Below are 22,119 nucleotides of genomic sequence, written 5' to 3'. Positions count from 1 at the left end.
ATGAATATCTAATAAGCAGTCAATGGCTAGCTACAAACATACAATGGCAGTGTAGAGATCCCTCTGTTATGTTCCTATAAATGTATAAACCTGTCATGAGCAGATAGCCCAGTCGTTATAAACCAACCACGAACATTAATTTTGAATGTGTGTTCTTGGTATCATATATACACGCTTCAGACTACTGCTGACCCAAACATGCTTATAAATCCTTCAAGCCTAACTCCACCCAAAGTGTTTTGTTTTTTGAGAGGCTTTTACTTGTTGGTTTTGGATAAGCAGAAAGGAGTCAATATTTCCACACAGTTTATTTCTGCTTGTAACTACATAAAAGCTGAACTACAAGGAAAATAAAGCATTGGGACTTCTATGCACTAGGGTTAAATGCTTGTTGTTGGCTAGTGTATCAGTAAAAACGTTTATCTGATTGCTTGTCTTGAATATAATTATTTGTATTGTATATGAGCCTGCAACCAATGAACAAAGCATCTGAAAGAAGAAGCTTCTTGAGAGTGCTCACAAGAATGGAGGAAGCCTTATTGAAGCAATGAACAAGCTATTTCTTTTTTACTGGTACTCAAAGCCAAAATAAATATTTAACCTTTACAATGCACCCCTACAACAAAGGTTAATTTTCATTTTTCCTGGAGTTCAATAAATTTTCCCCCTTACTTCCTGTCTAAGTGACACTCTTGCATAAAATAAGGGATGTAGGCATCAATAGGACAAAAAGGCACCTAAGAAAATAAAAAAAAATCTGACCCTTTCTTGCCAATTAAAAAAAGGTTGTTTTCAATTTCCAACAGGAAGTGAGGGGAAATCTTCCCTATAAACACACAATTGGTAGTTAAAACAAGACAAAAGCTTTGACTCTTCCCAGCTCTATCCAATACAAATAAAATAACTGTTTTTTTTTTAAATTAAGACTTCAGGGAGCAAGCAGGTATTTGGTTTATACCAGACCTAAATGTTATGTGCAATGTTTTAGCAAAGCTGCCAGTACAAAAATGCAGACATAGGCAGCTGTTCTCACGGCCTACAATTACTGAATGAGGTCTTTTGTCTGTAGTGCTCTGCTAACTACTCTATGATGGCCATACATGGGCATATCGAGCCATCAAACAAATCTAGTACTTGGCTGTGGACAACCTGATTTGCAAACGATCTGGCCACCCACAATGTTGTCTACAGCTGACTGGTATATGTGCTGGGCAACGAAACTGAGTGTTTACGGCTAAGGAGGTATGCAAACTTTATAGTCATAGCGCCAATTTTGCTCCTAATGTCCCTTTAATGCCAGCTGTCCTATACAAAGAGTAAATGTATAATGTTCTGGGAGTCCACAAGCCATTTTTTGGAAGAGCTGGTGTAAAAGTGACCCTCTTTGGCCCATACAATTTCCAAGTATATGCAATAAGGATTTGTCTTAAAAGATGTCACGAATCAAGAACATTGTCTTATAACAGAAAAAGGCCAACCAGGTGAAGCAATGAGCAATAGTAATATGTATGTATATATGTGTGTATATATATATATATATATATATATATATATATATATATATATATTGTCTACATTCATTCAGGATGGCAGATGTGATGATGTGGGGTCATGTACCACAATGCATCAGCCCAATGTTTACAACAGTGCACATTATGGGAGAAAAAGTGGCGGTAATTCATCAGCTGTACTTTTGTGCACTACCAGGACTATCTTCAATTTTCGAACAACGTGTTATGAGAATAAATGCAAAAATACTAGCTGTGATGGCTGAATGGCTTCATCTTATGTTTGGAACATAGGGACTTTCTAGAATTATAAAGCAGTGGTAAAACACTATAAATATTGTACAAGGTCCATTATCCTCATTGCCATTTTTAAAAAAAAAATATAGGTGTTCCCTTGGAGCATTCACCCTTTTGGCAGGCCTTTCTTGCCATACGCACAACCATACTTTAGCGGGAACCTAATCTAACACTTTTATGTCAGAATGAAGAGACTTCACATATATATCCACCAGTAAGATCACCAGTTAGATAGTGTTGGACTTATAAGACAGGAAATGGCAGGTTTAAACCCCCGTGACACCTTTAATTTAGTGAACAAGGGATTTGGATAGGAGTTAAATGTACCTACAGGAGAGGGTTTGTGGGACAACCTACTGAAAACATGGTTAGTATTTGAAGTACCGAGGTCTAAAAGTCTATTTAAGGACAATATTTGCATGGAATTTACACATTCTGTTCCTATTTGCCTAAATTTACCCTGGGTGTTCCAGTATCCTTAATATTAAAATATACTGGCATTTTAAGTTTTACACAAAATGGTTGTTTTTGATTGGCCAATATGAGACCCTGTCGTAGATATTAGACCATGGGCTTTTAGGGCCAAAGACTGATCTGAATAAAAAGCAGAAAGATTACCAGATAAACAAGTTAAATAAAAATGGGTTCTGTCTACCGTGTACACAGTAAATTGTATATCAGTGTATGCCATTTAGTCTGGCTGCTTTTGCTTTGACTAGCCTTTTAAATGAACTGCAGGTGTATGAGCAAACTCCTGAATCCATAAACACACATTTGAGATGTGTACATATTTTACAGCACTGTGTGGAGTTTGGGGAAAGGGCAGAGAAAACAGCACAAGCCTTTAAAAAGGATTTTAAGTAGCTGACCTTTTAGTACAAAATGAAGGTGAGAAGAGGTAAGAGCACAAATCTCCATCACACAAGCTGCAGACCGGACAGCTCCCTCTGTAAGGTGTTCACACACAGAATGATTGTATTACTAAATCTTCTCAGCACAAATTTCAGGTCACAGCACTGCATACCTCACACTTTTGTGTTTGTTGAGGAACATGTCTTGCGGTTAGAAACATAGGTAAAACCTTTCCTTAAGTCAACAGCAAATAAAAGTCTTGCTAGTAGAACAGACTTTTGCTCTTACTGCCGACAAAACACTCTATAGTGCTATCTATTTATTGCACTGCACCTTTTGTTCTACCAATATCCATCATAAAGGAAGCACAAGAACCCCAAGATCCTCATCGCTGTGCATCACTGCCCACCTTCCCATTACACAATGGTAACTAATAGCACAATGATGTTGCAGTGGAAAGGTCTTGCTGCATCTATCAAGATCAAAAGTCCTAAACAACATTTAAAGACACAAAGACGCAATTCATTTGTCATCTCTATTAATCTGTTGCAAACTTAATTCTGAAAGTAAAATTGTAAATAGACACGGAAAGGCATAAAAAGTAATCTGATACGAATCATGTAAAAAGTCTAAAATTAAATATAAAAAAACTACTGCTTCAGAAAGGGTTAACCTGTCCTGGGATGAATTTGCTAAAAGGCCCCACTCTGAAGGCAAAATGGTGTGTTTTTCCTGTGTAAATCACCTTCTGGAGCCCCCTCCCCCATCACTGAAATTCCAAGAGACTTTCAGAGCAAACAAACAGAAGAGAATGTGCATTGGGGATCAGAGACAGGAGAGCTTCAGCGCCTATCTCTGAATGTGATGAAATTTGGGGTAGTTTATGGGCTGTGTGGTCACTCACACCTCCACACTCCAATGTAGGAGCAACCTATGAAACCCCTGTTCTCTGATGGCAAAGTAATTACCTTGCAGAGATTAATTGGTTGGGTTTGGCTCAGTGGGTATGAGTCTGGAACTCTTGGTGTTAGGTTTACACAGGAGTACATCTGCGCCCAATTATCCAGATGGCCTCTGTCCCTCCTTACTAACCCTCCCATTTCTCCACTCAGCCTGCTCTCTGGGGCATTTTAACCCCATTCATTGCCAGAGAGAATGACAGATTTTCCTTCAAGCACACACCTACACGTGTAGGTAGCTGATGATTAATGCAGACAATTCACACCTTTTTAGGTTTTAAGCCACCAGGACAGGAAAAACACAAGCAACAACTAAATAATGTAACACATGACTTATAAGATGCAGTTTTTTTATCCATTATGACAAAATACAAACTGACTATATGGCTTGTTTTTTAAAAAAAATCATTATTATTATTAAGAAGTATTTATATAGTGCCAACATAATACACAGCACTGTACATTAAACAGGCATCAAAGGAAACCTTTAATGTGGACTCCGCATGTGTTACTAATGCTGGACTCCAAATAATGCGGGAGCCCTGGCTATCATGCAGATCCAATTGCATTAAAACTTTTTCAATTACATGCACAGTAACACCCAGATTTTCATGGTCTGCATGCTGGTTCTGGATTACAATCAGACCAAGCAGCTAGCATTTTTTAAAGGTTGCCAGCAATGGCTGTATTTCAGGGTTCATTTAAAAAAACACTCTGACCATAAGGTAAGTCAATAATGTCAAATAAAAACAGGAGATAACAAAAACAACCAAACACAAGCAATCCTCGCCTACTCAATCCAAGACTTAAAATACATAGTTTGGCTTTACATACACTTTCAGTTCCTTTACAGGCTAACTTTACATTTTGTGGATGGAGGTTTCAGCCTCCTAAACTTTTCAAACACTGCCACTTTCAGATTTGTATGACATAAAGGCCAAGATAAGAACGGAAGTGTGTAAAAGGAACAGGACAGTTCTGAAATTCTGGAAAGATTCACATTTTATTGCACTTAATAAACAGATACATCAAAAGGATTTCAATCCTACATCTGACACACCAAAGGAGAACAAACAATAAAAGTATACTGTCAGGGAACACATACATGTAAAAGGCACAAATATAACAGAATACTTTTTTCGTACAAAAATGTGTGTACACAAATCTGCCAAAAAGTTATATTATAAACAGGGAGCTCCAAAAGTGTATACACTTCAACATAAAGATATCTGCATAAAAGATTACTAGATTTATATAGACATCAGATTGTAACTGTAGGTCATGTTTGATTTCTGCAATCACATAAGGTGTTCAAAGTGGCCACCATTAACATCCCAAAAAAATTACAATATCAGCAAAATACTGCACAAACAACACTGACTACAGTATCCAGACATTCCTCTGCTGTATTTTGTACACATTCTCAAACTTCCAATAACATTTTAAAATGGCATGGTGTAGCTTAAAATTCAAGGGCACCTCTAACATTGTGTTTGACACTCCTAATGGGCATATGGTGGCCTTAGCAGCCACGTGACTACTGACATCTTTAGATACAACATAATATTACACATTACCATAATTCAATTTAGAGTTCTTTCAAGAGCATAGATAACCATTATTGAATCATATATATATCTTTGAGCCCCTTTATAGATGAATATTTTGTGGTACATGTCATACTCGCACACAGACATCAACAGAGCAAATGTCACTTTCAGGGCTTACCAGTTTCTAAGCCCATGCTCACTCAAGCAATTTCACAACACCACAGTCGGCGCAACTGGTTCAAGGTGTCAAAGCACAAATTTCCTTTAATAGAGCCCTGAACCTAAGTATCATGCCAATTCTCAATGCTGGTTTTACACTATATTATGCAATGTGTTGATGTGCATTGCATAAAGGCAGCCCATTTGAATAGTTTGCTCCGTATTTCAAAGCATTAAAAGGCATATGCACTTTTTCTTTTAAACCCAACCTAAATAAAACCTGCAGTAAGATAAATACAAATACTAATACATTACTAATTTCTAAAAATGCTCTAAAAAGTCATCTGGTTGGCAAATTATCTTCCACATATTCTGATATGCTGACCCTTGATCGATCTAGGCCAGTGTTTGCCAACCTTCCAGACCTCACAGACCACTAAATTCATAATTTTTAATCCTGCGCATGCGCGGGGAGCTGTGTATGACTCAAAGGGGAAGAAACTTCTGTGTGAGTGAGTGAGTGATGATGCCAGAACCTGCCCACTATCCCATCCCAGGCTCAGACCTCCTTGCTAAACATCCTGGGGGGACAGTAGGGCAGGGCTGTGGACACAACAAAAGTTGTGTCCATACAGGGGACATGATCAGCAGGGTCAGGAGAAGCCAGTAAGCGGAATGTAGGTGAGTGTGCAAGGGAAGAAGATTGTGTGAGGGTAATTGAATGTGAATGTGTAAAGATAATGGTAATTATTCTGTGGACCACCATTTGGCGACCACTGATCTAAGCCACATGATTGGCACATGATTGCAGCAATCACAGCACTTTTTCTAATATTTAAAGCAGAGATCAACACAGAATACCACAATCTTCATATCAAGGTCTACATTTTACAAATGGTATGCAGTATACAGTAGTACGAAGAAGACTTGTCAGTAATAGTTACATCTAACTGCATAAACTTATGTCAATCAAAATTCATCTGTTACTGGCTTGCCCTTAACTTAGTCAGTTTGTTTACAAGGGTTCCTATGCAAGGCCAATAAGGTTCATTTGTATAACATGATTTGGGAAAAGATAAGATGGTTTTGTTTTTTTTTTTCTTCCTATTTCTCTTGTTTCTCTTTTCCATATAAACCTGATGCAAGGGCAGAGAGGCCAGGTCCAGCATATAATGTTTGATTAAGAAAAGCAAATGCAATGCATGGATGCAGGGTGACAAGGCACCTGATTTATTAAGGCTGAAGAGGACACACTTTCATCAATGAACCTGGGTGATCCAGCAAACCTGGAATGGTTCTGGTCCAGAATTTAATACATTTGGTAGCAAATGACTTTGAAAAAATCCATTCCAGGTTTGCTGGATCACTCAGCTTAATTGATGAAAGTGTATCCTCTCCAGCCTTGTAGAGCATTAATAAATCAGGCCCAACGTGTGAAGGAGAGGTGTATTCAGGAATAGGTAAAGGAAAGTATGCTGAATAGGAAGACGTACTAACGGAGCTCACCGCAGCTATTAGTATTATTTATTTCTCTCCAGTCTCTAACTTTCTATGCCTCTCGTCTCTCCCCACTACCATCATTTTTTTCTGCTAGGTTGGCCAGGAGCTATACTGTAGCACAGTGTAAGATTTCTTCACCCTGCACAGCTATAACAAGGCAACTACACTGTCTGCATAACTTGGGCTGGATCCAGTTCAGCAGGGCTTACCAGCACCATGTGCATACAAAATGCTTCTGCTGGCAGTGAGGTCCTAATGACTCATTCACAGCATGTATGAACTCCTTCCTCTGATTTGTGACTAGAACATACACAAGGATGGCAGGTCAATGGCAAAATTACACAGAAACCCTTTTCTCCCTTCCTTATTTTCCAGACATAATTTGAAGTCATAAATCACTACAGAGACAGCTGACCTCAAAGGCTCCTTGGCGGTGAGTGTGGAAACCCTTGGAGCGAGATGCTAACCTTCCTCTAGTCCATGCCAAGGAGGAGCAACAGAAAGCAAAAGAGATGTGCTGGCCTGTGCTTAAAAATTGAAAGTCTGTTTAACCCCAAGAAAACTGAAACAATTTTGTGTACAGAAAACTGACCAGAGGTGTCTAAATTAAGCAACTTCTCCCTTTATTCAATACAAAATCAGTAAGGCCTAATGTTTTGTAGACTGATGTCGCCTCATATTACACAACTAGGACTGTCTGAACCTGTCTTGACTACCAGCACTAAAAATCCTGCTCACGACAGACATGAACACTTAACACTGCATGTTTGTCAGAGGGTCATTTTATTAAAGAGTTAAGAAACAAAGCAGATCTGGCAGGTAACCACCATAGTAAACTGTTACTAAGCAACAATGTGCAAATAATATACACTGCAGGTCTTGGCTTGCACAGCGCATAGCACTCAGCAGACAATCTCCTGTTTAAGGGAAAAAAAACGTAAATATTAATTGCTTGCTTCCTACCTGCTGATTTGGGAGTGAACTTGTCTCTGTTGGCTGCACATACAGCAAGGAGTCTGTATCCAAGGTCCAGATCGAAGCCTTGCTGTGCGGCTACTCTGCTAACCACCTGCGGGATGAAGAAAAATGACCTTAGCAGAGAAATCTACATGGTGTTTGTCAACCTTCTTACAGTGTTCAAAATATACATAACTACACAAAGCAAAAAGTAAATACAAATTATCAAGTAAATGACATGATGGTCAGTATAAGATGACAAACATTAAAACTGCAGAAGAGTTTGGTGGACATTTTTAGGGATGAGGTTTTTAACACAATGCTAAAAAAAACAAAAACAAAAAAAACACTTGATTCCTGCTAGTTTTTCTAAAACTCATCATCATGTCATGGGTTGTCTGCTGGGCATTCAGGGTCTAGCAACACCTAGCCATTCTACAAAATCCTCTATAGGTCCAGAACAGGCATCACTTAGAAATGCTAAGGGATGAGAAGCAACGGAGCATGGTTCCTTTTCCAGTAATTTATGAGTGACATCAATGATCTTTTTAGCTCCCACTGACCAACGTAAGGGGGCAATTTCCAACCACACAGCAATATAGAAGAACTTCACTACTGACCTAATGCAAATGAAGGACACTTAATAATAAAAAGCCATGTAAGATTGAGAGGGGCACTTCACCAGTCATTATCAATGTATGAAGGTACAGGGCACTTCAGCACTGACCAACAACATGCACTTTACAACTTTACATCACAATGAGGTTGCGTACTTCACCATTATCCAACGGGGAGTTGCAGTACCATTAGCAAACAGCACAAGGTGAAATGGCATTTCACCACTGAGCAACAATGAAGGAAGGGTGTGAACAAAGTGCAGGAAGGTACTTTATCACTGATCAAAACATTTTATAAATTATATTTATAAATTTTATTTTATAAATTACTATGTTTGTACAACTAACTCTTTGAACATAATCATGACAACTACACTCTGAGTATTGGGATGAATTTTTTCTCCTAGGTTTGCCAAGGGGGACCCAGGTCTTTTGCAAACCTACAGATGCCCCCTAATTACACTGTGTGCATCTTAAGGATCTCTCTTCGCAATGACCCTGTAATGTGATCATAATGCCTGCACTTATGGGAAGGACACAATGGTCCCTGTCGTTAGTGCCAGAGTTTTAGAGCGTTTAGGTTTCAGTTTGCACCTTGTTTTACAATTAGTAAAGAGAAATCAACTGGTATTGATTAAGTATCATGAACAATAAAACTAGTTTGGCTGATACACCAGTTTAGTAATTTTGCCCTCAAAATTCTCCTGATGAATGGAAAAATCAGGGTAGAGATAAATTACAAGCAGAAAGTCAGAGACTGAAGAGAACATGATGGGTCATAAAACATACCGTTAAACAGCCCATGAGACTCTGTTCAAAAGGTCTTTGAAATGCTCGGGGATCTCCGCACCAGTCCAAGAGCTCAGTAGCTGCATTATGGAAGTTTGCTGGGTTTTGTAAGTGCTGAAAGGAACAAAAACACAAAGCGACATGAATATCTAATAAGCAGTCAATGGCTAGCTACAAACATACAATGGCAGTGTAGAGATCCCTCTGTTATGTTCCTATAAATGTATAAACCTGTCATGAGCAGATAGCCCAGTCGTTATAAACCAACCACGAACATTAATTTTGAATGTGTGTTCTTGGTATCATATATACACGCTTCAGACTACTGCTGACCCAAACATGCTTATAAATCCTTCAAGCCTAACTCCACCCAAAGTGTTTTGTTTTTTGAGAGGCTTTTACTTGTTGGTTTTGGATAAGCAGAAAGGAGTCAATATTTCCACACAGTTTATTTCTGCTTGTAACTACATAAAAGCTGAACTACAAGGAAAATAAAGCATTGGGACTTCTATGCACTAGGGTTAAATGCTTGTTGTTGGCTAGTGTATCAGTAAAAACGTTTATCTGATTGCTTGTCTTGAATATAATTATTTGTATTGTATATGAGCCTGCAACCAATGAACAAAGCATCTGAAAGAAGAAGCTTCTTGAGAGTGCTCACAAGAATGGAGGAAGCCTTATTGAAGCAATGAACAAGCTATTTCTTTTTTACTGGTACTCAAAGCCAAAATAAATATTTAACCTTTACAATGCACCCCTACAACAAAGGTTAATTTTCATTTTTCCTGGAGTTCAATAAATTTTCCCCCTTACTTCCTGTCTAAGTGACACTCTTGCATAAAATAAGGGATGTAGGCATCAATAGGACAAAAAGGCACCTAAGAAAATAAAAAAAAATCTGACCCTTTCTTGCCAATTAAAAAAAGGTTGTTTTCAATTTCCAACAGGAAGTGAGGGGAAATCTTCCCTATAAACACACAATTGGTAGTTAAAACAAGACAAAAGCTTTGACTCTTCCCAGCTCTATCCAATACAAATAAAATAACTGTTTTTTTTTTTAAATTAAGACTTCAGGGAGCAAGCAGGTATTTGGTTTATACCGGACCTAAATGTTATGTGCAATGTTTTAGCAAAGCTGCCAGTACAAAAATGCAGACATAGGCAGCTGTTCTCACGGCCTACAATTACTGAATGAGGTCTTTTGTCTGTAGTGCTCTGCTAACTACTCTATGATGGCCATACATGGGCATATCAAGCCATCAAACAAATCTAGTACTTGGCTGTGGACAACCTGATTTGCAAACGATCTGGCCACCCACAATGTTGTCTACAGCGGACTGGTATATGTGCTGGGCAACGAAACTGAGTGTTTACGGCTAAGGAGGTATGCAAACTTTATAGTCATAGCGCCAATTTTGCTCCTAATGTCCCTTTTAATGCCAGCTGTCCTATACAAAGAGTAAATGTATAATGTTCTGGGAGTCCACAAGCCATTTTTTGGAAGAGCTGGTGTAAAAGTGACCCTCCTTGGCCCATACAATTTCCAAGTATATGCAATAAGGATTTGTCTTAAAAGATGTCACGAATCAAGAACATTGTCTTATAAAAAGGCCAACCAGGTGAAGCAATGAGCAATAGTAATATGTATGTATGTATATATATATATATATATATATATATATATATATATATATATAATATAATATATATGTATAGGAGTCTTTGTATTAACCTTGGAAAAAACTGGCCAGGGCACACTGGTTTACTAAGTGATGTGTGGGATCATCTTGATGTCTGCAGATTGGCTCTACAAATCTGTCATATGACTCTACCCACACAGACTACACTACATTCCACAGTATATTAAAAAAGATAACATTTGTCTGCTGCTGAAGTCTGTCCTTTTCCTAGATAACTGCATGTCTTGTGACCTATTAGATCATAGAATTTGTCTAGATTATCCAGTACTAGGGTACTATGAACAGCATGTAGGTGAAATCTATGTGTGGTTAGGGCTTTCCTATTTTCAAACAGTACTTCGAGAAATAAGAAAGTTACTTTATAGTAGCAGCTGTCCTATGATGTGTGAAAAGACTGATCTGCTCAATGAAAAAAGTCTTATACAAGCCTTTTTGGCCCTATTGTATTTTGTTTAAACCTGAGGTTTGTAGGCACTGTCCTGTGTAGGTAATACCCTTTACAGTACTGGGGGTTCTTTTCTTGTAATAAGTCATCACTGTCATTTATCAGATCACTCAAAAAGCCTGGCCATTAGTGAACCCTAGCTGACCCTTGCTGGGTGACCAGCCCTAGCATGGGGATTTAGAAAAAAAAGCCTTTTAAACATGAGAATTCCAAATTTTACACCTTATATTATCAGCTTATATGGCGCTGGTCCATTTCTTTTCCATGTTTGTGTTCACCTACAGCCTATTCAAAATGAATGGGTTGCTTTATTACAGCACAACCTAATGCACAAAAACGCCAGTTAAGGCAACACAACATGAACAGTTTTTTTGGCAGCTCAGCACAATAACAGATATATTATTTATTCATGTAAATATATTACACTTTCCTGGAACAATTTTTTTTTTATGGTTAAAAGTACTACATCCTGGAGAGATCTGCTAAAATACATCTGGTAAGGACAAAATAAAGCAGAGATGGTTCCATTATACACCTCACAATTATTTTAAAAGAGATAGACAAAGTCCATTGATATTAAAATGGACTTTGTAAAACGCTGCATAATATGCCGGCACTAAATAAATAGTAGTTAACAATATTAACAACAGCCTAGCACCTCAGTACCTTTCAAGCAAACACACAGTCTATAAAGAACTAACATTTAACATATTGTATATGTTATTGGTATTTAACATACTGATACAAAGAAAAGTCTCTCATATTTAATTATAATCCAAAGTAGCAGATTCAGACCAAAAAAAACAAGCATGGCCACACCAATATTTCAACCATATCATATTTCTTTTCCCCACTTTAGCTAAAGGAAGATGGTTAGGTCACCTCCCTAAACAATGAAGGAGCAGCAACAGTTGAGGTCAGATTTCTGCTCTCTTCTCCTATCAGTACATTCCCTATGCCATATGCACACCTGATATTTTATCCATCTTGATATAGAACAAACACCAAACCCTATGTAAGGTTGTTTGTGTGCTGACAGATTCGTTTTAGAAATATTATAGTACTTTAAATGTTAGTCACATTCTATACCCTTCTACTGGCACACAATTTCATCATTTTGGTACTACAACCCATAATCTGCTACTTTTGTAAAAAATTAAATGGTATTATTGATATCTAGGGCTATATATTATAAATACATAAAACGTCATAATACCTGTTTTATGCACTGCAGACGGTCATTAGTCTGCTGTATATGCCTGTCCATAGAGTTCATCCTGACAATGACTGCTCTGCTTCTACCTGAAAGCCATGAAAGGTCTTCAAACCTACAAGAAAAAAAAAGCAGGTTAACTCTTCCTTATTGGGGAATGCTTTAGAATGAACACATTAAAAAAATACTAAAAGATATGTACAGATATATTGACAGCTTGCAGTATTGAATAATAATAAATTAGAAGACTTTTAATACATGTAATAAAAACATCTGGATTTAGTTATATTAGTTTTTTACAAAAGATCTGAAAAGCAGTGAACATAACCAACAGTAGTCCCTGAGCAGAACTGACTTGGGGCCTCTGTGTGTGCCCCCGGTTAGCTGGGAAAGGTTTGGAGCCTTCCTGCAGTGGTACACTTTGCACCACCACACAAAAAATGTTGTCAAATTTACTGACTGTCTCACACCCAGTTCGTATCATATATTCTGGTAGACTCAAGCAGGGGAACCCCCAAACAAATGCTGATAGCCCAGCAGGCACATGTAGGCTGCTGTCACTGTGAGCTATCCCAGCACAGAGTGCCAGTCTGTTCCATGCACTGATAAGACTTTCTCCTGACTCCTGAGGATTAATCTACTCCTCCCTACTGTGAATCCCATTCCAGGGAGAGAAAAGTCAATAAATCTTCCCACAACTTAGTATTTATTGTTCTTGACATTTGGGTACAGTGTAAATCACTTGTCATCAATGCCTCCGAGCCTTCAGACCTCACAGAGCCAGAAATGGATGCACTTCACACACATACAGGAAATAAACATTCATATAAGTGATTTTTATCACCACGCTACCATTGAGACAAGTGACCTGATGCTGAAGATTGTTTTTGTTTAAAATATATTGTCTTCTTTTAAAAAATTTACAAAACAATAGATAAAATATTGTGTGCAAGATGAGAAACAACACACAATGTATACTTAAATTAACTATAGAGTAACTTTAACTGTCACAATGTACTTTACTGAAAATGAAAATGTAAAAAAAAAATTATAAGTCACAGGCACCTTCTATTTGTGCACAAACCAATGGATGTGTATATATTTTTTCCTCCCATTTATCTGCTATGCTAAATAAACTGGCAAAGAAAATTAAGCTGAATATGTACTAACACCTGCAACACAACATAAAGGCCGTTCTCCAACAACCACATATACATTTTTAAAGTCTGCCCTATAGTTCATCAGGAACAGCATTTTTGGGTTAGTTATGTTGTTTTATCCTTATTTCCACTTTGTGCAGCAGGAGTGATGCAGGCCACGGTAAATCACATTCAGGAGGATTAGCCTCTGATGATGGAGCAGCGCTGACCACTAGTTTAAGACTCTGGTGAGGAAGTTATTACATCCACACTACCCCTTGTATTAATGCTGTGTATCATATTACTTCCCAGGGGCTCCGGAGGAAGACACAACATAAGACTTTGCATTGATTGAAAAGGTGCAGCCATCACCTCTAATCCTTCTGTATGTATACATGTGCACACACAAAGAATACTGAGTGAAGACGGATATCTTTCTGTAACCATCATATTGATACATTCCTTCTGTCTACATTCCATGCACCAGATGATGGGAGCAAAACAACTAAAAAATTTACACTTAGGATAATTATTTGTTACGGTATTAACGTATCCAAATAGGTATTTAAATGCCACCCGATTTGTATTAGTTTTACTTGTTCAGGGTTCATTAATTTTACCAGGTTATCCCCTCCAGTAATGCTCATCCTGTCCTGCACGCAGGATACTGCATCTATACAGAGTTGTTATCCTAGGACAGGATTACAGAACACTGATCCCAAAAAATATTAAAGTAGGCATTCAGCTCAGACATTAGCTGAGAACAATGCCAATAAATGTGCGTCCAGAGCACAGAATGGTAACAGCTCACACAATTTTTGCCAGGATCCTTTTTTTTTTGTACTTTGTAAACAGATATACCAAAATGATTTCAAATGTATGTGTAAGAGACCAAATGGTAGCGAATAAACTGATAATTGTGGTTTATATATTTAAAGCTTTTCTGACAGTCTACTTAGGGCCTAATTCTAGAGCTAAAAAATATCACTTACCTCCAGTCCTAACATGCACTACCATAACACTACAAGTGCACCAACTTCCATCCTGACTTGTAATCAGAACAAAACTTAACCAATGCTGTGAGCTCCCCATGATACAATGACATCTGCAACATATAACGCCCGCGTGATGTCAATATGCCATAGGGATGCAATGGTGTCAGAATCCATCAGCACCAAAATTTGGGGGACAACTAGTGTGCTTTCAGGTGTTCTGTACCTTCCTCCTTCCCATTCCAAGCTTTGTGAAACAACATAGTCTAAATCAAAATTTCCCTCCTGAAGGGAGAAGCAGCCCTTGCAAAGTTCTGCAAACAGATTTTGATTTACAATTGCCAACTTTCAGTTACAAGCCACAAGTCTGCAATGAGAAATGTATTCTAAAACAAGTACCTCACTCTGCTGGGGAGGGAGAAGCGCCTCTTATAAAGCCCCCATAGGAGTTGAGGAGAGCAATGCAGCCCACACATGGAGTGGTGAGAGAAAGAGGTAAACACAGGCAATCAATGGTCAACCAGCAATGACTAATGTATGCTCAAAATTAAATTCACTTTCCAGGAGGAAACAGATATTATTTAAAAAAAACACAAAAGTAAAAGTGTATTTTTATTGAATTAACAAGAAAGAAAAGAAAAGAAAGGAAAGGAGCAAGTTGGTTCATATATAAACTACCAATTTGTGGACTCTTTCGAACATGTAACAGGTATACCAGATTTAATGGTCTATTAAAGTATCAGAAAGTATCCCATCTCTATTTAGTGCAAATGATATTATTTGTAAAGAAGCACTTTGTTCATTGTGAGCATTTTATGCTTTTACCAGTAGATGTCTCCATTCCCTACCAAAGAAAAAATCAAGCTGTGCTGTCCAGACAGTCTGCACTGTGTTCCTTTAAGCCTTTACAAGTCCCTACAAATCCTCTGCTGCTGCTTCCTAACAGGGAGCACTAAAGCTGACACTGTCTGTATGACCTTGTGGTTATTGATTAACTATCTCCCCATTCCCTGCCATCTTTCACACCTCCAGGGCTTGCAAACAGAGAGCTTAGGAGCAGCAGTCAAACACACTGACAGCCACTCTAAAGAATAAACTGATCTTAAACACACAGAGGTGAACAACAGAGGAAAATAGCAAATTCTGGTACAACCAAAGCAGGGGCAAGGAGAGAAGAGGGATGTATTATGGGCAGAGGAAAAAAAAAATTAGGATAACAAAAAAGGAGGTGACAGGAGCTTTGGAAAACAAGAGTGACGGAGAAGGTGGATGAATGAAGCGCTGACAAGAACACAACCACAAAGGCTAGACAGCATATTATATGACTGATACTGAATGTAGCATAATCAATATATCACCTGTAGGGAACACAAGAACTTGTGAATCAGACAGGCACCCATAAATAAAAGAACAGAAGCCTGTCCTCCTGGATCTAAGATAGCAGCTATATAAACTGTGACAATATAGTTTATTGTATTTACATTTAGTAGAAAAATGTACATAGGGAATGTTTCAGGTGGTTCAGTGTAATGATCTGTCGGGGACTGTTCTGTTATGACATCTTTAGCTCCTCTTTCACTATAGTATACCACTGAACTATAAATTTAAATCTTGGCTTAGGAGGTGTATTAAACAGAATGTACCACAATGAAATGTAAGTATGCACACATGGCATTGTACTGCTTGTAAACTAAGTGAACGCAGAGATTCAACCAACTGGAATTTCAATTTTCAATCCTCAAAATTACAGCTTTCAAATAACCCATTATTCTTGTATTGACTACTAAATAAAAAGTGATATTGGTAGTACATTAAAAAGTGCAAGGAGTTAATATTGGATTGCACCTCTTTCAAAAAAAAAAAATCACAGACAGGAGCAACAACAGCTTGTGTGAGTCTCCCGCTCACCTCCTCTGGGAGGAATATCAGTGAAGCACAGAAATTGGTTCATCACCATGCACATCTGTAGCCGTGTTTAAAGAGAAGCAGAGAGAGCTCTGTGGCCAACACACAGGCGATATGTTTGGGAACAAAATGGCAGAGCATTCCACCCTTAACTCTTCACTTACTGATGTATGGAAATCATTTTCTGCAATCCAATTGCTACTGTTTGGGTGGAGGAAAGGATATTGTTTGGCTATACTGGTGGTATTGCAGCAGTTTTGATTGCTTAGCTTTGATGTGAATAAAAGGGGCTGTGATCTTCCCTATTACCAGCCGCTTGTGATAGCATTGCCTCTTTCCAGTTCACATCCACTTCAGGCCTCCCACATAAAGTGTCCTTTTCTTATTCTACCCTCCACTGATGCAGGCAGATGAACAAGCATAAACACTGACAGTCCCACCGCAAAGTTAACTGATCAGTTTATTAAAAATAGCTTGCAGGCAAAAATGCTAATCCTCCAACAGCAGTAAAAGACTCTGTGAAATGATCCATACCTAAAAGCTTGCAGATTACATACAGTTGTTCTAACTATTGACCACACAAATTTTAGGCTCTACTGGGGGGAACTTCAGTTCTCTCACTGTCTCTGCAAGCCATCTCCTAATATGCACGTTAACCCCATTCCAGAAAAAGAGAATTTCAGACACTAGTGACATGCTGTGGGATTATTTCAAACCCTAAAGGGCCATGAGTGTTGGGAATCCGCCACCACATAATTTTCCCTCGAGTCTACTGTTACCTGGTCCCTTGTGTGTAACACATCAGTCTGTCCTGGTTGTAGAGCACCCCGCTGGGATGTAATAAAGAGGACTGCAAATATGCAAGTCACGCAGGTCCCCCTCCCATTTCAATTTATGTCTCAAAGTTTCCCCTTGCAAAGCCATATCTCTGACACAAGTATTGCAAAGGAATGGCTCTCAGACATCAATTTCCAGCACAATAAAACATGTGGAAGTGATGACCCACGTTTCAGACCACAGCACAGACCTGCGGTGTGGTTGGAGGGACTGCAATTCACTGTTCAGGGATAGAGGGAGGGAGTGACAGTAGGCAGATGGAAGACAAGAATAATAATAGAACCAGAAATGAGAGTGAGCATGCTTCAAAAAAATGTAACTAGTACAGAGTTAAAACGAGATCAAAAAGGAGTGTATCCAGGGTGAAATATGAAAACAGAAACAAAATAAACTGCTATGCTCAGCTAGGAAAACCTGAATGGAGCACAATGATACATATATGAATGGGATCCTGGATCAAAAAGAATACATAAACCTCCTACAAATCATACACACTGCTGTACTAACTCTCTGCTAATTACCCAAATCAGATCTTTTTTAGTTCTCAGAACATCCCAAGCAGTTCCCAATTTACAATGGATGTGTATTTTATTTTTTACAAGCAGTGCTTTAGATGAAGTGGCAGTTGTACATTAATTACAGAGTTAATTAATTAGGTGCTATCGTGTAATCATGTTGTAATTCATTGGTTTACTCTCAAGTGTATGAAGAAGTACTCAGAGATGAAAGCAAAGCAACAAGTAATATTTTTACCAATTAACGTGGTGAGTTTCCTGTGAAGGGAACCTATGCAGGATGTCTGCTAACACCCAGCAAGATACTTGTTGTATTCTGGACTTTGAAAGAAGACTTACAATAAATATGTAGAAAAAAAATGAGATACCTGCGAAAAATGCCAGAACATTTATTGCAATATATAGTATTGCTATCACCTTGGTATATATTCCTGTATCTGATATTAATTGCTGCTTACTGCTGTACTATAGAGTTTTCTCTCCGTTTTATGTTTTTATTAGTTACTCTTAACACTCAATGGTTAATGAATGGATAATGTTTTTACAGTTAGCTAAGGCTAAATCTATATTTGTCATAAAATTGTCAAATCTGAAACTAGTAAATGTTCATAAACAAGATGGGATGGATAGATGGATAGCTCAGAGGACACAGATGCTCACAAGTATGCTTTTTAAACTACATAAACAGCATTAGGTTTTATTTTCAACACCGCTTTTATTTTGTTAGAAGAGTTGAGTTGTTCCAGATGTGAAGCCTACTGCAAGTAGTATCTGTCTGCTAATTACGTATTCTCCCTGGTAGCACCCTGTATTCACACACAGACAACGTGAAACCAGGGAGCAGAATTAATTACAATCTGACATATTCAATCTCCTGCTAGTGCCTCCCAAGATAATGTTTTTTTTTCTGAGTTCCTATAATTAGCCACTGGCTTGATCATCTCCCCTTCCACTGCTGCAAGGGCACCTTCATTGCAACTCCCCAAATGTCATATTGATATATAGTATATACCAGGTACAATCCTAACCACATCAACCACTTTTAATAAAAAACAGTCTAACGTGTCATTAATGATCTAGGTTATGTCTTAAAGAAACAGATTAAAACTACACAAAACACCATGGTGTATTAGTAGTATTAGTATTAGAAGCTGAAATACTGGAATACTCTAGGCACACCAAACATAACTTTGTAGCATGTATGTGCTTGATGTTTTATGGATATTCACAGAGGCAACTACCCCATCTGAACCCATGTAGACTTACCTCCACATGCACTTTTTGTAGGACATAAGATTGGCTAAGAGTATTTAATGTTAATATGTTGGCACTATATAAATCCTGTTTTAATATTATTATTATTATTATTATTATTATTATTATTAATAATAATAATAATAATAAAAAAGAGTAATTACAAACCACATAACTGAAATGCCAACAATGGACCTGAACATGCAAAACAAGTCTGTTGCCTAGATTATCTAATTTTATGTGACCATATTCATGCAATTCTGTTACAAACAAGAAATCAGCTTCAGCACAGTGCATGAAGGTGTCGATAAATACAGAATGATCAAGTGATACGCAACCATGTGATATTTAGATATCACCAGGTGTATCTAATAAAACAAATATATTGTAGATTACAGGTCCTCAAATGCAGTGGCAGAATCTGTTTGTCTTTTTTCTTTTGGATTTTTTTTAACCTTGTCAATCCTCATAGTAACATTTTCTGTTTAAGGGTGACACAATTAGCTCACTGTTATATATATATTTATTAAAGGGCATAGTTGCCACTCTAGGAAATCTGTTCAAACACCTAGGCCCATCCTCTTTACCACAACACAGAAAGTGCTCTGTTGTTCACAGGGAGAGCTGGGAAACAATGGTAACTGATAACAATACAAGGCGGAAAGTACCATTTCTGGCACAATCAACTGCTGTTTTTGTTGCATTTATTAGATATAACACAACACTTTCAGTTACATAATAACAGACCAAAAGGGACTGAATAGAAGTATATTGGTAAAGTTTATATACTCTTTAAAGAAACTAATACAGTACTTTGGTTTCCTGACAGTGACATAAGAAACACAGGATGCTCCAGATGTTTTCTCAAGAATAGATGGCTGGTATCTGCAAAATTTCCAGGTGTAAAATTTGATGTCTGATCTTGCCAAAAATACTTGGTACAGGAACTCATCACTGTCTATGCCCTGCTTTAAAAATGCAATTCTGCTGCAAGCCAATGTATTAGCATGCTAATAAAAGAAAGCAGAGAACTGTCTTCATTCCTCTTCTGTTCTTTCATTGACCAGTCAAACAGCTAGGGGTAAAGGGAGAACACCACTGTGTTCCCTGGCTATCAGTGGTATCTCATCCAGTGAAGGGTATTTAGTACCTCCATACTTTGGGTAAAAGTATAATTTCATGCAAACCACGCTAGAAACACATTGTGTTTTTGACATGTGTCCTTAAGTGCCGTGATAATTATCGTATGTAATATTTAGGAAATTTGCTTTATTTGGAAAATCATATCCAAACTAGAACATGCAACTGAAACTAAATCGAAACTTCAGGCAGAAATGAAAGACACACATTAATGTATACCCGTATTTATTAGTTCTGCCAACATCTGTACAAGTCAGACAGCAAGGCTCAGTTGTGCAAGGGCCATGCTGGAAGAAACATAAATGAGCTTATCTGTCTGTTGCTCACTTTTTCTCTGTCCAGTCACAGGCCGGGGAAGGCCAAGATCTGAAAATCTTACTTAAATAAAACAGAGAAAAATGGGTCTCTTACCATTCCAGACAGGGCTGTGCTGTGTGGCAAAACCGTGGAACTGGATGGACTAAAATAAAAAATGCTAACATTCTTAAATCGTACCGTGTACATACTAGCAAACCGCCAGCATAAATTGGAAAATGCAATAAGCAACCTTCAGTAGACATTTATAAAACATTTATTAAGAGTCTACATTTTAATGCTTGTCAAACTACAACTTTTATTTTTATTTTTTTTTATTAAGATCTCTATTCAGTGCTCTGGACCACAGTTGAAGGGTGCTTCGTGGTCTTTAGGAAAGCTGCTCGACACTTCAAATTACTGCTGAACGTGATTCTCTTCAGACTAGTGTTTGCAAGTCAAGATTAAAAAGTGCCTGTGTGTACTTTAGCATACATTTGCCACAACTTTGTCTGTGTCCACATTAGGTCCAGATACTTGCTTACCATCTAATACTCAATATTTAACAGAAAGAGTATGGGCATTCCCTTAAATGAATGTAAAATATACACATAGTCTGTCTATTAAGGATATAAGCTGTTTGGACACACAGACATCAGCAGCCAAATTGGACAGTGATGCTGTCACTCGTCTCAGTAGAATTAGCCAATGTGTGTCTGTCATCCATCTCCCTGAATTGATTGTGTGTACAGACAGATTCTGTATAATTCAGTTACATCACAGACATCAGTAGCCGCTGTGAGTGTCTGCTTCACCTATGCTCCCAGGTCAATATAAAGAACAGAAGTGGAGGCCAAAATAAAACGACCAACAGCCTACAGCTGAATCTAAAGACAGCCCAGGACAAAGAGCTGCTGGGCAGAGATGACAAACGGAAAAAAGAAAATTAAGCAGCAGTTATTGAATATGATTACCAAACTAGTTAGTCTCATGACTGTGTGTATTTCTTGATATCAAATACATATATATTAAGGACCTCGGTACCCTCTAACATTTTTAAGTTTGTCAGTCAAATTTCCTGTTTAATGAAATTATACTGGGGAACATGTATAATGCACAATAGCGACACAGATGCAAATCAGGCATCCTCAAACTCTGCAACAGGTTAAACTGGTATCCCAATCCATGCATCCTAAAAATGCAGGGATTGCAACAGATTTTCAATGTCTGAAACAGATTTATTATTGAAGTGAAGACAGATTTTCATTCTAAACAGACACATTATTAAGATGTGGTCATTGGCCAAATTTTATTTCGTGTGTGCTGCTTTAGAGAAGTCATAAGAGGAATTTATGATTCAAGCTGTATCCTTGTAATAAATCTGGATCATGATCTGTTTCACCGCTACTGTTTAGCATTGCCTTGCTGTGAACTGATATATGTCCCCCGTTGTTTTTGTATAAAAGACAGTTCAGTAGTATTGTCACTAAAGTTGCA

The 22,119-nt window shown here is 37.9% G+C and overlaps 1 long non-coding RNA gene across 1 annotated transcript; it reads right to left on the bottom strand.

The window, feature by feature from the left end:
• Positions 1-7,769: 7,769 nt before the first annotated feature.
• LOC140344812 (uncharacterized) lies at positions 7,770-20,186 on the bottom strand. The gene is made up of 3 exons (XR_011923673.1): positions 12,550-20,186; positions 9,189-9,302; positions 7,770-7,894 (listed from the first exon to the last, which is right to left on the bottom strand). It is a non-coding gene; the product is annotated as an uncharacterized lncRNA (long non-coding RNA).
• Positions 20,187-22,119: the final 1,933 nt, after the last annotated feature.

Source organism: Pyxicephalus adspersus, unplaced genomic scaffold (genome assembly GCF_032062135.1).
Source record: "Pyxicephalus adspersus unplaced genomic scaffold, UCB_Pads_2.0 Sca36, whole genome shotgun sequence".
Taxonomy (NCBI): Eukaryota; Metazoa; Chordata; class Amphibia; order Anura; family Pyxicephalidae; genus Pyxicephalus; species Pyxicephalus adspersus.
This window is presented reverse-complemented; position numbering and strand designations above follow the sequence as displayed.